At 42.4% G+C, this 14,676-nt stretch overlaps 1 protein-coding gene across 4 annotated transcripts in view; it reads right to left on the bottom strand.

Moving 5' to 3' along the window:
* Positions 1 to 14,676, bottom strand: part of rapgef6 (Rap guanine nucleotide exchange factor (GEF) 6) — a 145,643-nt gene that overhangs the window by 64,930 nt on the left and 66,037 nt on the right. The window lies entirely within an intron of this gene.

Below are 14,676 nucleotides of genomic sequence, written 5' to 3'. Positions count from 1 at the left end.
GCTGAGACAGCCCAACAGAGAACTCATGTAAGCAGCAGGGAGGTTCAGAGAGTTCAGCAGCAGAACATTTTGACAAGTCTTCCAGCATCGGGAGGATGTAGACTGAGGTTGTGTTCCGCTGGGATGAGCAGGATGTGATTTAAAGGGACAGTTCATCCAGAAACACTGTACAATAAAACTATAAAATCCAAGTAAGACTTTGAAAGCCCCTTATAAAGCATACAACTAACTGCCTTCTAAAGGTGACTATGCCCCCCTCCTCAAAAAAAAGACCTCAAGCTTAATGTTCAGGGTGTTTATTGGAGTAAGTAAATAAATCTAGGCCTTGATCCCTCAGAAGAGAAACCCAAAGAACAGCTCCACTGGCCTACATTTGGCTGCCTGTCATCTGATGCCAAATTTCCAGCCACTCAGTCAATATTTCAATAACTAACCCTCTGATGTTAGAAGCTGGAGTAAGTGAGCATGGTAAGAGCTGCTTTTTGGAATAATACTGAAAAAAAGACACCTAACATGGCAAAATAAGCTGCTTAGTTTCCATTGTAGGTCATTCACAGGGGTTCCTCTCCAAGTCTGTAGTAATCCAAGCTGGAGACTGTAAAAGCCAGCTGGCAGCTAAGTAAACCTCAGTGATTTGTTTGAATTAAATAACCTACGCTATGTTTTTGGACTCTTAGATCTTCAGTGGCAGCCCAGCTTGTTCAGCTATCGGGGCTATTAATTGTGTTTAGGCAAATTAAAATAGGGACTCGCCATAATTCACTGCGAAGCTGCATGGACTGCACTGGTGCTGTAGAGGCCGGTGAATCATTCGAGATGAATCCGAGATCACAGCAAGGAAGGAAATCGCCAATCCCAGCCTGTTCAATAAAGCCAAAACCTTTCAAAAGGAGGCTCACTTCTAGAGAAAATAATTGGCTGCCTTTCTGAGAAGGACGTCAATTCTAAAATTGTGAAACCCTCTCGTGGACTAAAAGTACTTTCTTATACTCATTGAGTTATTCTCCTATCGCTCTCTCTCTTTCTTGCCTTCTTTCTTTCTTTTCTGGCTGTGTTCTTTATCTTCAAATCACGCCCTGCCCCTTTCCTCATCCCTTCCTCCCTGAGATCTCACGATGGATGAAATTACACTGTCATAAGGAGGAAAAAAAAACCCCAACTGGAGTCCACGCTAACACTTTCGATTTGCTTCTGTTTCCTTTAAACCCCACACGGCCGTGTCTGTGCACTGCAACTGCACCTTCAGAAAGAGCAGTAGTAATAAGAGGAACGAGGGAAATTTAATTAACCTTTGCAAAAGGTGGGCTCATCACAGACGCCGACCAATTAAGTACGGACTTCAAACGGGCCATGCTGGATGAAACCTTAACAGCTGTAGATGGAGGATAAATTAGCTCTGCGTGTGCAGCCGGTAGAAGGAACAGTAATAACATCCAGATAAACAAGCTAAGCTGCTGCAAAAACAATGATAATGAATCCCTAAAATGCTAATTAACTAATATTTGATTAAAGCAAAAACCCAATCAGTGGTTTAAATGAGTAAACAAACCAAAACAAAAAAAAAATCCCCTTAAGCGTCATGAATTTGTTATATTTACTACTGATTCATTAATTGTGACTAAAGTTTAACGACTATATTTGACTGATCAGAAACAGACTTGGCAGGATAACTGACATTAGCCTGAAAAATCCCATTCCTTCAGTTCTCATAAAATACAACCTAATGCAAGGAAAACTATGGGAAATTTGAAAGTGAATACAATGCTGCCATTAAGTAGTGTTTACATGGCTGCGGGGGTTGAGCTATCATAATGTGAAAGGAGCAAAAAAGGAAAAGAAAACCCTCCAGAATTAGATTTTAGGTTTATGTTCAGCAGAAGATACATTATACCTTGTAATCAGCAAGCACTCCGTGTAAAATTTGGAACACACAAGGAAGGAAAGGCAATAAAGAAGGGTAACAAGGTATTTAAGAGTTTGTTCTGTACTATGTGTGGTTCAGATTTAATGTGTTCTCTTAGACTTAACATCTTCTCGCTTTATCCCCTTACATCTCCAGGGACCTAATTATTACTCATCCAACTGAAAGCATCTACACACACACACACACACACACACACACACACACACACACACACACACACACACGCACATACACACAATGAAGCTGAGGCTTTCAGCACCTAGACTCTTGCTCCCAAAGAGACAGACATATAAGGTAGAAGGTACAGTCATTCTGCTGTGAACAGAGACATCAGATAACCCTCTAGGTTCTTTTTTTTCTATTATTCAAATAGAGAAAGAGAAGAGAGAAACAAACAATAGAACAGAATTGGTACTTCACTGCACTGTAGCAACTCTCCTCACCAAGAAGTTCACCAGGAACAACCTCCAGCCAATTATCTTAAGAACTTCAAACTAGGACATGTAATTGTTAACTATACAAATAGCGACATCATTACCAGCTCAGTGCCGACATCAGGGAGGCAACATACAGACCAGACATACCAGATCAGATGGCTAACAGGTATGCACCGACTGAAAGAAAAGCACCAATAAATGTCATTTTGCACAAACCAAGGACTCGACTGCTTGTAACTTTACACGGAGAGTTTTTCGCCATAAAGACAAACAGTTCAAGGTTTTACAAATAGTGCATGTGCGCTTTCATGTTTTAAATAGTGCAGTCTGGCTCAACACCTTTACACCAACACCTGCAATTATGATATAAGCCAAAGTTTAAAAAAAAAAAAAAAAAAAAAAAAAAGCGGTATCAAAACACATAATTTACAGCAACATATTTTGGAAGCCCCTCTGATCCGTTTGCTCTTGTTGTTGCAGCTGCTGAGAACAATTCAATATTTGGTGCAAAGCCAGAAAAAATGCCTCCAACAGATCAAAGCATCAAATGTAGATTAATATCAGGTTCATTCTCCTGGCTGACTGAACACTGTTCAAGCAAAAGGAGGCATATCCCCACATAGACACAAAGTCATCTTATTTTTTGAACTACTGACACATTTCTTTAGCTTTATTCTGTGCATATTATTAGCTTTTAAATTCCTCCTTGAAAAAGCTTTGGCATGGTGCCAGCAGTTGTGGCTATCAGTCATTTTCAGTGCAGAACACTGGTTAAAATTCAAATTACAGCCACATGCACAGCATGCAAGCGTCTCTAAACAGATAAAATGCATATGCATATGAATCGAGCTCAGTTTCTCTCATCCACACCCAATCTTTCGCTCAGTAACACACACACACACACACACAAACACGCACATGCACACACAGAGGCGGCAGCATCCTAAGCCAGAGGCACTGGCCAAAAAAGGGATTACGACATCGCTTACTTTGGAGGACCACGGCTGCAAGCAGTTGGCATAGCAACGGACCAGGAAAGCCATTTCCACAGGAGGGAGGGTGCCAGCGAGGGGAAGTTTCCCCTCGTTCACCAAGAGATGAAGAAAAAAAAAATGAATAAGTAAAAGAAGGGCAAAGGCTGACACCACGCTCTTTGCTGCTGTGGTTTATTTAAAAAAACAAAAAACAAAAAACCCTTCCTTGATTTGGCCGTAAAAAAAACCAACAAAAAAACGGAAGCCTCACTGGATGACTGTCAGATATCACTACAGAAAGAGACTTAAAGTCAACGCAGATCCATTCATATGTCACGCTTTCTCCCTCCCTCTCTCTCTCTGTCAAGAGACTGCAACAGAGACGCTGATAAACCTCAATGAAGAAGAAAAAAATTCTGCTGAATACACAAAACTGAATCCAAAGGAGAAGGAAGTTGCATGGCCAAAGATAAAGCCGTCCAGTTCAATATGCAAGTTTAGCAGGTTTGTCTGTCAAAAGTCCAGAGCAAAAACTCATTAAGTCAACTCTTCAAGATTTCTTTTACTTCTTTAAGAAGCTCAGATTTCCCTCCTCAGTAGATGAGCCAGCGTTGAATTTAAGAAAAAAAAATGTGGGGGGAAAAAAAGGGGAGGGGGGCTTGTTTGTGCATCTGCAGCCCCCTGGGAAGGAGCCTCTTGCCAGGCTTCAAGTCATCCAAACAATGCCCCCTTCACCTCCCAAAAGCCAGGACCGATGCCTGCAGCTCTCTCTGATCTTCATTCACTGCCTGTCAAACTCCTCTCTCTGCCCCTTGCAACTCTTTCCTGCCTATAAAGCTCCAGCGGTGTAAGTGTGTGCCCAGCAGTGCAGCTCCATGGCATGGGGCCAGTGATCCTGCTCCTTGTACCCCAGCTTTAAGCTCTCCTCCTGGGTTAGCGCTCACACCTCAAACCGGCATTCCTCATCCCCCTCCCACCCGTGGAAAAGAAGCTACTGTGGATAGATGCTGCGCTTTGGAGAGCCAGCCGCTAATGGGGAACGGAGGAGAGAGCGAGCGCGAGGGGAGGGAGGGAGAAGGGAGGAGAATCCAGCTGGAAAAGAATGACATCACCTGTGCAGCGAGGGAGGGAGAGAGACGGGGGAAAGGAGAGAAAGGGATGGGATGGGAGGTGGCAGGGATGAAGATAGCAGAGGGAAACTGCATTAGATGTATTGGCTGCTGAGCACATGTGGATGAGAAAGAGAGAGAGAGAGAGATGGACAGAGAGGGAGAACGGGAAAGGCAGATAGAGAGGAAAGCGAGGGAGCATCTTTATTGATCTGCTGGTAACATAAAGCTGAGTGTATTGAGGCAACCCCCTCCCCTTTGTGAGCATGCCGCATAAATTACACAAAAAAAGAGGGGGGTGGGTATAAATCAGAGTCCCTATCAGATACAACAGACAGGCACTGGCTGTATTTTGCCGAATGTGAACATGTGACACAATAGCACAAGGCGATAATAGTTGGGGGTTTTTTTCTTTTACCTCCTTTAAAAAGCCCCCGCATCTAGAAGATTTGTGACACAGTAGAAAGAATTTGAGTACAAGGAAATACACATTAATCACAGATAACTCACTCTAATACAGTACACTGCTGGCCAAATATACTGAGGTAATAAAGGCATTAGACTGAGCAGAACCGCAGCTGTAAACAATTTGAAGCAGACCTGGTTCTGACAGGAACCACAAATAATCCTGAGTGGGGTTTATTCTACTATGCATCAGATGTGGGATACCACCCAAGAAAGTTGGAATGACACAAGTATTTTTTCAGGTTCTAATCAAAAGGCGTACAATACATGCAACCTCAACAACTGGAAGCCTTTTTTTCCCCCCAAAATCAGCTCCTAATTAGAATAACAATGCTTTTAATGACAGCAAATGAGGTGGAAACTTTAGAAAAACAAATTGAAAACCCACATCATGAAACAGCGCTTTGTTTATTTTGGGTTTTTTTTCCTTTCATATTTCAATAGTTGTGACTCAACACCTCAGGGGTACAAAATCCTCGTTTTCTCTGGATTCTGAAATGTTTGCATTGAGTTTCTTTTTCTATTTTAATGAAGGACACAGTTAAAAATCTCATAATCTAGTTTTCTTTTCATATTTACATGCATCTCCTAAGGAAGCTGCAACAAGTTCAAGTGCCCAGAGCATAATTTTTAATAGTCAGAAAATTTAAATAAGTTCAATTTTTGAAAAATAAAGATCCATACAAACTCAAAATACAAACTCCTTCTTTTTACTCCAATTTATTTATTTTTTGTACCTTTTAAACTATCCTATAAAGACACTTTTTTAAATTGTTTTAAACCGCATGTTCTGCAGGATCAAAGATGTCAATACTTTCACATGCAACATTTGTTTCTCTAAGATGTGTGTTTATCTGTGTTTTTCCACACCATATATCATATATCAGCCTGTATACTGTAGCGGTTCTGATGCACAAACAACGATGAGCCAGCGGAGGGAAGATTTGAAAGCAGGAGACATTAGGAGCTGTCTGAATGGCCGATTCTCCTCGAGCACAGGAGAGATGCCAGCTTGCATCAGACACATCAGAGAGCTGAGAATCTTTCTCGGCATTTCTCCCTGTTTTTCTGACCTTCCTCCCTTCATTATGCTGTTCGTTTTTTTATGTCTGTCTACATCACCCACTCACTCCCTCTCCACGCTCCTATTTTTTCCCCCCCTGCTCGCTGCTGTGAACCAGGATTTCTACCCTCAATTCTCCCTCCTCTGTGGGTGTGCATAGGAGGCGAAACACACCTCCCAACTAGGAATGACATCATCGTTTTAATCGGCAGCCAATCGGATGGAAGCACATGGAGCCCAGCCTTCAGAGGAGCGTTATGTACACAAGAGAGACAGAGAGGAGAGGGGGGGAAAAAAGAAAGCTTGAAATGGATAAGTGGGCAAACAGAGGCATATACCGGAACAGAGGGATAAAGACAAAGACACAGAATTAAGCCTGAAGTGGACTAAAAAGATGAAATACACAAAGACACACAGAAACACACAAATAGACACACACCCTATAACCTCCACCTCTCCACATGAATGAAATTACCGAACACTGACTGGATTAAAGACTCTGGGACTAATGGAGGGCTCTGTCTGTGAGTGTTTACAGTGTGTGTGTGTGCGAGCAAGAGAAAGCCATGATCCGACAGCATGTGTGTCTCAGTGTGTACGAGCTGCAGTCTATCCCCTTTTGAAGGGTAGCATGCGCAGCACTACATCATCTTCTTAGCTTGGCCTCAAAAAAGACCCAGCACTAATTAACACACACACAAACACACACACATAGCTGCAGTTATTGGTGTGTGTGATGAAATATAAGTTTTCTTTGTTTAAGCTCTCGTGGGTGTGACGGGACATACTGAAGACAGTTTCAGACAATGGTTAGAAGCAATTAGCACTGTTGCCTCACAGTCCAAAGACATGATGTTAGAATAACTGGTGAGGCAGATCAAGCGTTGAACATCTACAGAATAAAGAACTGTTTGAATGTATGTACAAAACCTCAGAGACCGTTTAGACATGTGCAGAAGGACCGGATAAAGGATGCTGAAGAAGGAGCTGCCAGGCAAGAGGAAAAGAGGAAGACCACAGAGGAGATTCATGGATGCAGAGAAGGAGGACATGCAGAAGGTGGATGTGAGAGAGAGAGGAAGATAACCTGCTTAGAGGGAGAGGCCAAAAGGAGAAGCAGCAGAAGAAGAAGTAGAGGAAGAAGAGTTTAACGTGGCTTGTAGTCTGAAGTGGTTTGAGTGGTCAGTACGATAAGAAAAATACTACATTAATGCCAGTCCAGTCCACATTTAGAGCAGAAATACAGATTCATTAATAATCATTAGCAACTAAACTTTTGATGATGTGTTTATCAATAATTGAGGGAACACATTAATTCTTATTATTAATCCGTTTATCTATTTTATTTCATGTGACTCAGGAGAGGAAAACAAATCTCTGCTGCTCACTGAAAAATATCAGCTCAATCTTGTGGCAGTTGTGGTGTGTTAGATGACACAATGGCAGGAAAATATATATAAATGACACTAGCGTACAGTAAAATTCAAAAAGAAACTTTCAATGAAGGTTGCAAGAACCTGGAAACTGCACATAAGTCCTACAAGTCAAAGGATGCAAGCTGAATGTAGTAAAGTCACCAAAAGGTTTCCTCTTCAGTAACATTCACTGTAGTCACTCTGAAATGTAGCACTCATTCAATCATGCTTCACTCATACTGAAAAATAAAAAACAAATAACTCAAATTCTTCTTCTTCTTCTTTTTTTTAATAATACTCGCTATTCTGGAGATTTGATAACCTGGTGGGTTTGTGAATGAAGTTAAATAAAAATACATCCACACGTTTGGAAAGACTTTCATAAAACTTCCATAACAAGAAAAAGTCCCACATAGCAGCCTGCAGAAGCACACCATTAAGCACTTTCAAAACAAGACAAGTTCAGAGGAGTCAGTCGTCTCGCCGTGTGACTCATTCAGCTCAAACTGAAAAAGAAAAAGTAAAGACGAGCGCCGTAGTCTGAGCACGACTTCTCAGACGACCGTTTACTGTAACTGTACATAGATGTGGAATGTGTCTTCAAAACACGGAGCAGGAAACACGTCACGCAGGAAACGCTTCCTGGAACAGCCGGGCTGCGACTGAGTGTCTGTGCGTGTGTGTGCAGCTGTCTGGTAAGGTAAGTGCTTTCTGGATGAGGCCCAGAGAGAAAAGTGAGACAGAAAACAAATACTGGGATGGATCTAAAGAGGCGGAAGATGTATGAGTGAAGACTAGAGAACGATGCAGAAGGATAGGGGAAAAAAGCAACACAGAGAAAATGAGAGATCAAAGATAGGAAAAGTTTTAAATCTGGAACATATGAGTAACTCAAGCACTGACTAAACACACTCACAGAGGCGGTGTGTGGATCAGTGATTACAGAGCGGGGCCCTGTATCTGTTTTATCATTCAGCGTGATGCTACTGAGAAAAATGCCCCGTGGGACACTACACACTAATTTGTATACACATGCATCCCAACAGAGAGCGGTCATCTGCATATGTTGTCTTCAGCTAGCTTGTGCTCACAGCCGATCAGTTCTGCCAGTCTAATTAAAAGGAATCCATTGACTAAAGCTGCTGCAGCTCTTTAACACACAGACATATGTTCACAAAGAAGTGCTGAGTTATTGAAAGTTATTGGTCGGTGCAACCAATCAACACTGCACAGAAACATCAGCGATTAGTTCACATTGACTCTGTGCCTTTAGTTGCTATTATAATGCCCCCTCACACCAGCTAACAGGGCTGCGCCACTGCTCGAAATCAAGTCTGATCCCTTGCTCGTATTCAGCAGGACACAAAGCGCAGCAAGTCACTTGCAGACAAACAGACACACGCATTCAAGTATGCTGCACAGAGACTCAATTAAGAGAATCTGCCTGCTGCAGCCACGCGATCATGTGTGTTGCCGTGCGTGAGCACTCAGCCCCGTGTTTGCCTGTCTGTCAGAAAGACGGGACAGGAATTCCTGCTATTTAAACCGGCCCTTCCCTTTCCGACTTCTCCCTGCAGAGAGAGGGCCGACGGCGATTGCAGTGTAGAAAGCCTAGGTGCAAAAAAAGAAACCAATAAAAGGACAAAAACGGGAGTGAAATCATAGAAAGTAGCTGCAAGAGGTAAACTTACAAATGTGCCAGATAAACTGGAAGCACACACTTTGTTTTGACCTTTAGGTTCACTGGGGCTGTGAAACCTTGAAGCGGAGGCTGATGCGACGTACACAATGGGCGAGCATCATCATCATCATACAAAGTAGGAAACGGAAAAAAAAATAAGAACTCGAAGGTCAGTACTGGAGACATACTGACAGCAACCAAGAGGAGACAGCGAGTCAGAGAATAGGACGCGAGAGGAAAGAAAATGTTTGAGTGTGGGTGAAAGATTTAGACAAACAGGAGCGTACAGAGGAGAAGGAAAAAGGAGTTGAGGAAGAGTGAAGCCTTTGTTTTTCCTCCAGAATGTAGGTTGTGTTTTATTTTAGCGCTCGGCACCAATTTATTTCTACTGCCAGGACACTTTGATTCTGTTCCCCTGCTCTGGTGCGGAGCCTTTTAGACAAAATGAACTGTACAGAGGCTCAAATGTCCTCCAGTTCACACTGCCTACCTTTACACATTAAGATTAAGTTATAAACACTCAGATCTAGTGAGAGCTGATGAAAATCGAAAGTGTAGCTTGTGTTTAATTTCTAGGAAAGCATAAAAAAAAAGGGAAAAGCCCCCAGAAAACATACACAGTAAGGTTAGATGGGGGGCGGACGAGCAAGCAGGAAAGATGATGGAAGGGGAACCGGTAGGAAGAGAAGAGAGAAAGGAAAGGAAGGAAGGAAGGAGAGCTGGAAGGAGGAGGAGAAGAGATGAAGCAGAGAGAAATACGGCGCGAGAGTTCAACAAGGTTGTCATCTTAGTGCTGCTGATGTAATCCCTAAAATTAGCAGCAACAACAGCCGCAGACAGTGCCCCACTGGTACACTGTGCTGCCCAGCATACTATACTCCGCATGTACGCGATCACGATGTCTGCCGACGTTTGAAAGCCAGTGGAAATAAATGCCTTGTACTTGTTGTGTCATGCTAAGAAAGCGGGCATGCAGCTCACAGAAAACCTGTGTATTCGTGTGTGCTCTGTGCATAACAATGAGTGCAGCGGGACTCCAGCAGCAGCAGGAGGGCCGGGGCACCATTCAGCTCCTTCAACACTTAGCTGAGTCAGATTTTGAGGACGTAAACAGAGGACTGCTGCACCCTGACGGCTATTTGTGTGAAAATATGTCACTCATTAACACTTAAATAACTTCACAAATTATGTTTACCATTTACCCCAGTTAGTCTTCTTCTCACTCCTTTGGTCCCTTGTAAAATCCCCACTTCTGACCTTGCTTTCCCCTCACCCCATCCTCCCACTTCCTTCACTCCCATGTGACCTTCCCACAACCTTACCTTTCTGCCTCAGCTCTCCATCCCCACAACTTACCGCTCCACCTTCAGCTGCAAACCCACTCATCTTTTCCATGAACTGTCAACCCCTGTTTCACATTCCTTGTTCCTTCCGTAACCCCTCTGCTTCATTTCAGCCGACTTCTCATGCATATATACAAGATCTCACAATATCTTTTTTTAGTCCCTGTTAACTTATCATTCCATTTGCTTTTCACCACTTCATGCTTGTCATCTTATGCCTACTTCTGTTTTCCCATTCTGCTCTATCCTACCTGCCCTCCCCTTTCCCCTCCCTCTTAGGTATTTTTAAAGGTTGCTGTTATGGCATCTCTGCCTTACAAAATGTGCGAGAGTGAGAAGACATTTGACAATCTACATCAAAATAAAGCTGTCACTCCTCTCGTCAGGAGGATTCTCTTTCCTTGGCTGCTGAATGCCAACAGGATTTTCGCTTGCCCTTTACAATCCTGTCCTGCCGATTATTTATTTGGATACTTTACTAAAAGGAAAAATTAGGAGCAAATGTAATGTGGCAATGATTTGAATTATTACAAATAATTTGGCATAAGAGAATGCAGGCATCGTGTATTTTTATGCCTTATTGATATGTAAATGGGGGGAAAAAATGTCAGCATATCAAGCTAAATAGTTTGCATTGCAAATATGCTCTAGATAAGAAATCCACGAAGGTGCCATAACGGACGTATGGACATTTAAATCCACAGATGTGAAGCAAAACTGAAAAGCCAGACACATCCCCGAAACATTATGAATTAAGCATACACATGGCACACGTGAGCTTTGCGAAACCACGCACGCAAGCACACTAATGACAACAAAAACCAAGCCAGGAATATTATCGGAAATTTAACAACTTCATCAGTGTGCAATGCCAAGCAAAACTCTGCTTGGTGAGCTAAAACCAGCCTGTTGGAAGTTAGAGAAATTTTCCCCAGCCAAGGAGAAAAATCACAGAAACTCCCAGGCCTGGTTAGCAGACCCGTCTAATCAAAAACAGCAACCAAACATGAGAAAGCATCTTTGTGTCGCCTCATCTTAGTGATTTTCCAATCTCAGGGGAAGGTGAAGGATGATGCAGAGCAATACTTCTCACATCCCCAGGTTGACACTGCTATGACAAAGCATGTGTATGAGTCACACCTAGTCACCGCGTGAGGAATGCAACCTTAGATTTAACCTGATTCTAAGCAGTGAGGTAACCTAAGTACTGCAGCTGCATGACAAGCACAAGCTCATCAAATTGAGTTAAAATGATACAGCTGAAGACGACATCACCGCGTTAAAGTCACTCCTAATGGACCATTAAACGGAAACTCTATAATATAATGAAAGTCTTAAATGGGTAATACAATACAAACAATTTAATCAAGCTTTTAAGCAATGGGAGGTGTGTTTGTAAGAGACAAAATTTGTTTTCCTTACAGCCAAATCACACAATCACCAATAAATAAAAAATAAGGCCCAGCAGTCAAAACTGCATCTGTAATTTTGTATAACACAAAATACTGATAGAGGTGTACGGTCCCAAGTGGTGCTTGTAGTCCACTCAACCAGTTAACAGTGTAAAAAGAGGAAATAAATAACATTCATTCATGTCTAGCTACACGTCACGCTCAGTGTGGGTTGCTGCAATTTAGGAACAAGACTGGTGCGATTTGCTCCTTCCTGTGTGCAGCGCCTTCCAGTAAAGGCAACCTGACAGTGGAACGTGACTACAATAGTCTTAAATACAACTTTAGGCTTCAGGAAGCTGAAGCTCTCAGTCTTCCCCCCCGTCTAGAGGAATTAACAGTAGTACATCAGTGCCCGATGTTTCTCGTTAGTAATGCAGTTTTGCATACTCGGCTCATTTTTAGTGTGAGATTAAAAACGAATGCTAACGTGTTTTGTAGAGTGGAGAGAAAAGGAAAAAAAGAAGAAAAAGCAGCAGACGTCAGACGTTTTGCCTCCAGGATGTTAAGTAACCACAGCCGTTGCAAGAGACGAGTGTTTCCGATCTGTTGTGTAGCGACACTCAGCAGCTGAGAGGATGCTGCTTCATGCTCCAAAAGCATGATCACAGTTCACACACATAGACAGTGACAAACGAGCCCCAAGACAAAATGTTCAAAACAAAGATTTTGAAAGCAAATCGAATGTGCCAAACACCTGCACGTGGCAACCTGCTTTTATTTTTTCTGAAAAATCACGAGTTAAACTGAGAAAGTGGCCCAACTGGTGAGGAGAAAAGAAAAAGAAGCATAACAACACTCTCCTGATTTTATTCTAGTGGTGAACTGTGCAGATGGCTGAACCTGCATCATGTTAAATTAATGATCCCGGGGTTCCATGGAGTAGCCTGGCTCTAAAAAGCCCATAGAGCAGGTTTCCCCCGCAAGGCAAATGAGGTGATGGGTTTATCTATCTATCCTGCCCGGCAGGAGAAAGGCAGTAACCCGGTGAAGCATCTGATGTCTAAATGAAGTGACTCTGTATCTGTGCAGCATGTGAATGTGTGTGTGTGTGTACACGTGTGTGTGTGGGGGGTGTGTGAATCTGAGTCATCAGTAAATCCCAGTGGTCTGTTATAGTAATAAGAGAGCGCAGGAGCTTCTGTCTAGCACCTCGCTGGCAGAGAGGAGTCAGGTTTCTGGATCAATCGCAGCCGTATCAGTCATCACACAGAATAAAAGAAGTAACAGTGGGTAATAAAATAAACATCGATCTCACAGACATTTATCTTTCTCTGCCTCTGAAACTTTAAAATTTAAAGCCAGCAGACCAACTCATTGGTTTGATTTATAATAATTACTGTAATTATTGTGTTGCATTCTTCGTTTAGGAGAAATACCCCTTTTCGGGGTTTTTGTGAATCCTCTTTTTGGGCTCGTCGTAATTCATAGCTTCAGGAACTTCATTCACTCCAACAGAAGCTATTAAGAGCGAGCAAGACACACCAGACACCAGCACAGAGCAGCGATAATGGATTACTGATGTTATTATGGTTCAATAAGGCCTCTAAACAACATCCTCTGATCCACTGCCAGAACCACAGCGCTGCTTTGAGCGTGTGTATGTGTGCATGTACAATATGCATTTACAGAAAGGGGTTTTATCCTCATGCTGTCACTATATCATCGCAAATGGGAAACCAGAAAAAAAAAAAAAAACAGAAAACAAACAAAAAGAAACAGAATCCCTGTCTCATATTTGTAAGCAGCCACCAACTAATCAAGTTAGAGTATACATCCATGTCTGTCACGGCTTGACCTTTGACCTTTTAGATAAATAGTGTCAGCATTTTATCAAGTTTCCCTGTGAGAACAGGCGTCGGCAAGCTTTTATCACATAAAAGAGCCACTTTTGAGCAGATTTTGACAAGAACACTAAAATACCAAAATAAAAATCCCAACAGACCAGCTGCGGATAAAGCATACCGACGAGCCTCGTCACAGCGTTGGCAGCGAAAGCAAAGAAAGCTGTCCACACATTTTTAAACTCTCTATTTACCTCTTCAAATCTCTTAGGATTTATTGGAGTTCAAAGTCAGCTGAATTCAGGACGAGCTATTTAAGTGAATACATCTGTGTTAGCTGCTGCTATTGAGGTTCAGAGAACTTAAAAGGCATCAAGTGACGGATGTGGGCTATGATGCAAATAATAAGTGTGAAAATATAAATATCAAAACCTTTTTTTGTTTTTGGTTTGTAAACTAAAGAGCTTTACAATTTCAGATTGTAGAGAATTACTTACGATGCTAATTACAAATGATCAATATCGACCTTTGTTTACGTCTTTATTTATCTGTCAGTGCCACACAAAGTCACTGGAGATGGGCCAAAGAGGCGCGTGCATGTTCGAGACCCCTGTTACAGACACTTTTATGCTACCATGTGATTTGATTTGTGGCCACAAACGCGTTGACATGATCATCATTCAAACCAGTAAGGCTCAAATCCAAGTGGATGTTTGTGCCCTCGTAAAAGGAATCCCTGTTGTATCATATACATAACAATGGGAAAGACGTGAGGTCACAGTGACTCTGACCTTTGAGGACCAAAATGTAATGAGTTCATCTTTGAGTTCGGGTGAACATTTGCACAAAATCTGAAGATGTACCCTGAAGGTGTTGCTGAGATGATGTGTTCGCACAAACGGAGCGCACGGAAAGACAGATGGATGGACAGACGACGTGAAAACATTACTCCTCCGGCAACGGCCATCGCCGGCGCAGATGCATTAACATTACACTGCGTGCGTCTCACAGGAAAACCATGGATGATTTT

This window comes from Astatotilapia calliptera, chromosome 10, assembly GCF_964374335.1.
Source record: "Astatotilapia calliptera chromosome 10, fAstCal68.1, whole genome shotgun sequence".
Lineage (NCBI taxonomy): Eukaryota > Metazoa > Chordata > Actinopteri > Cichliformes > Cichlidae > Astatotilapia > Astatotilapia calliptera.
This window is presented reverse-complemented; position numbering and strand designations above follow the sequence as displayed.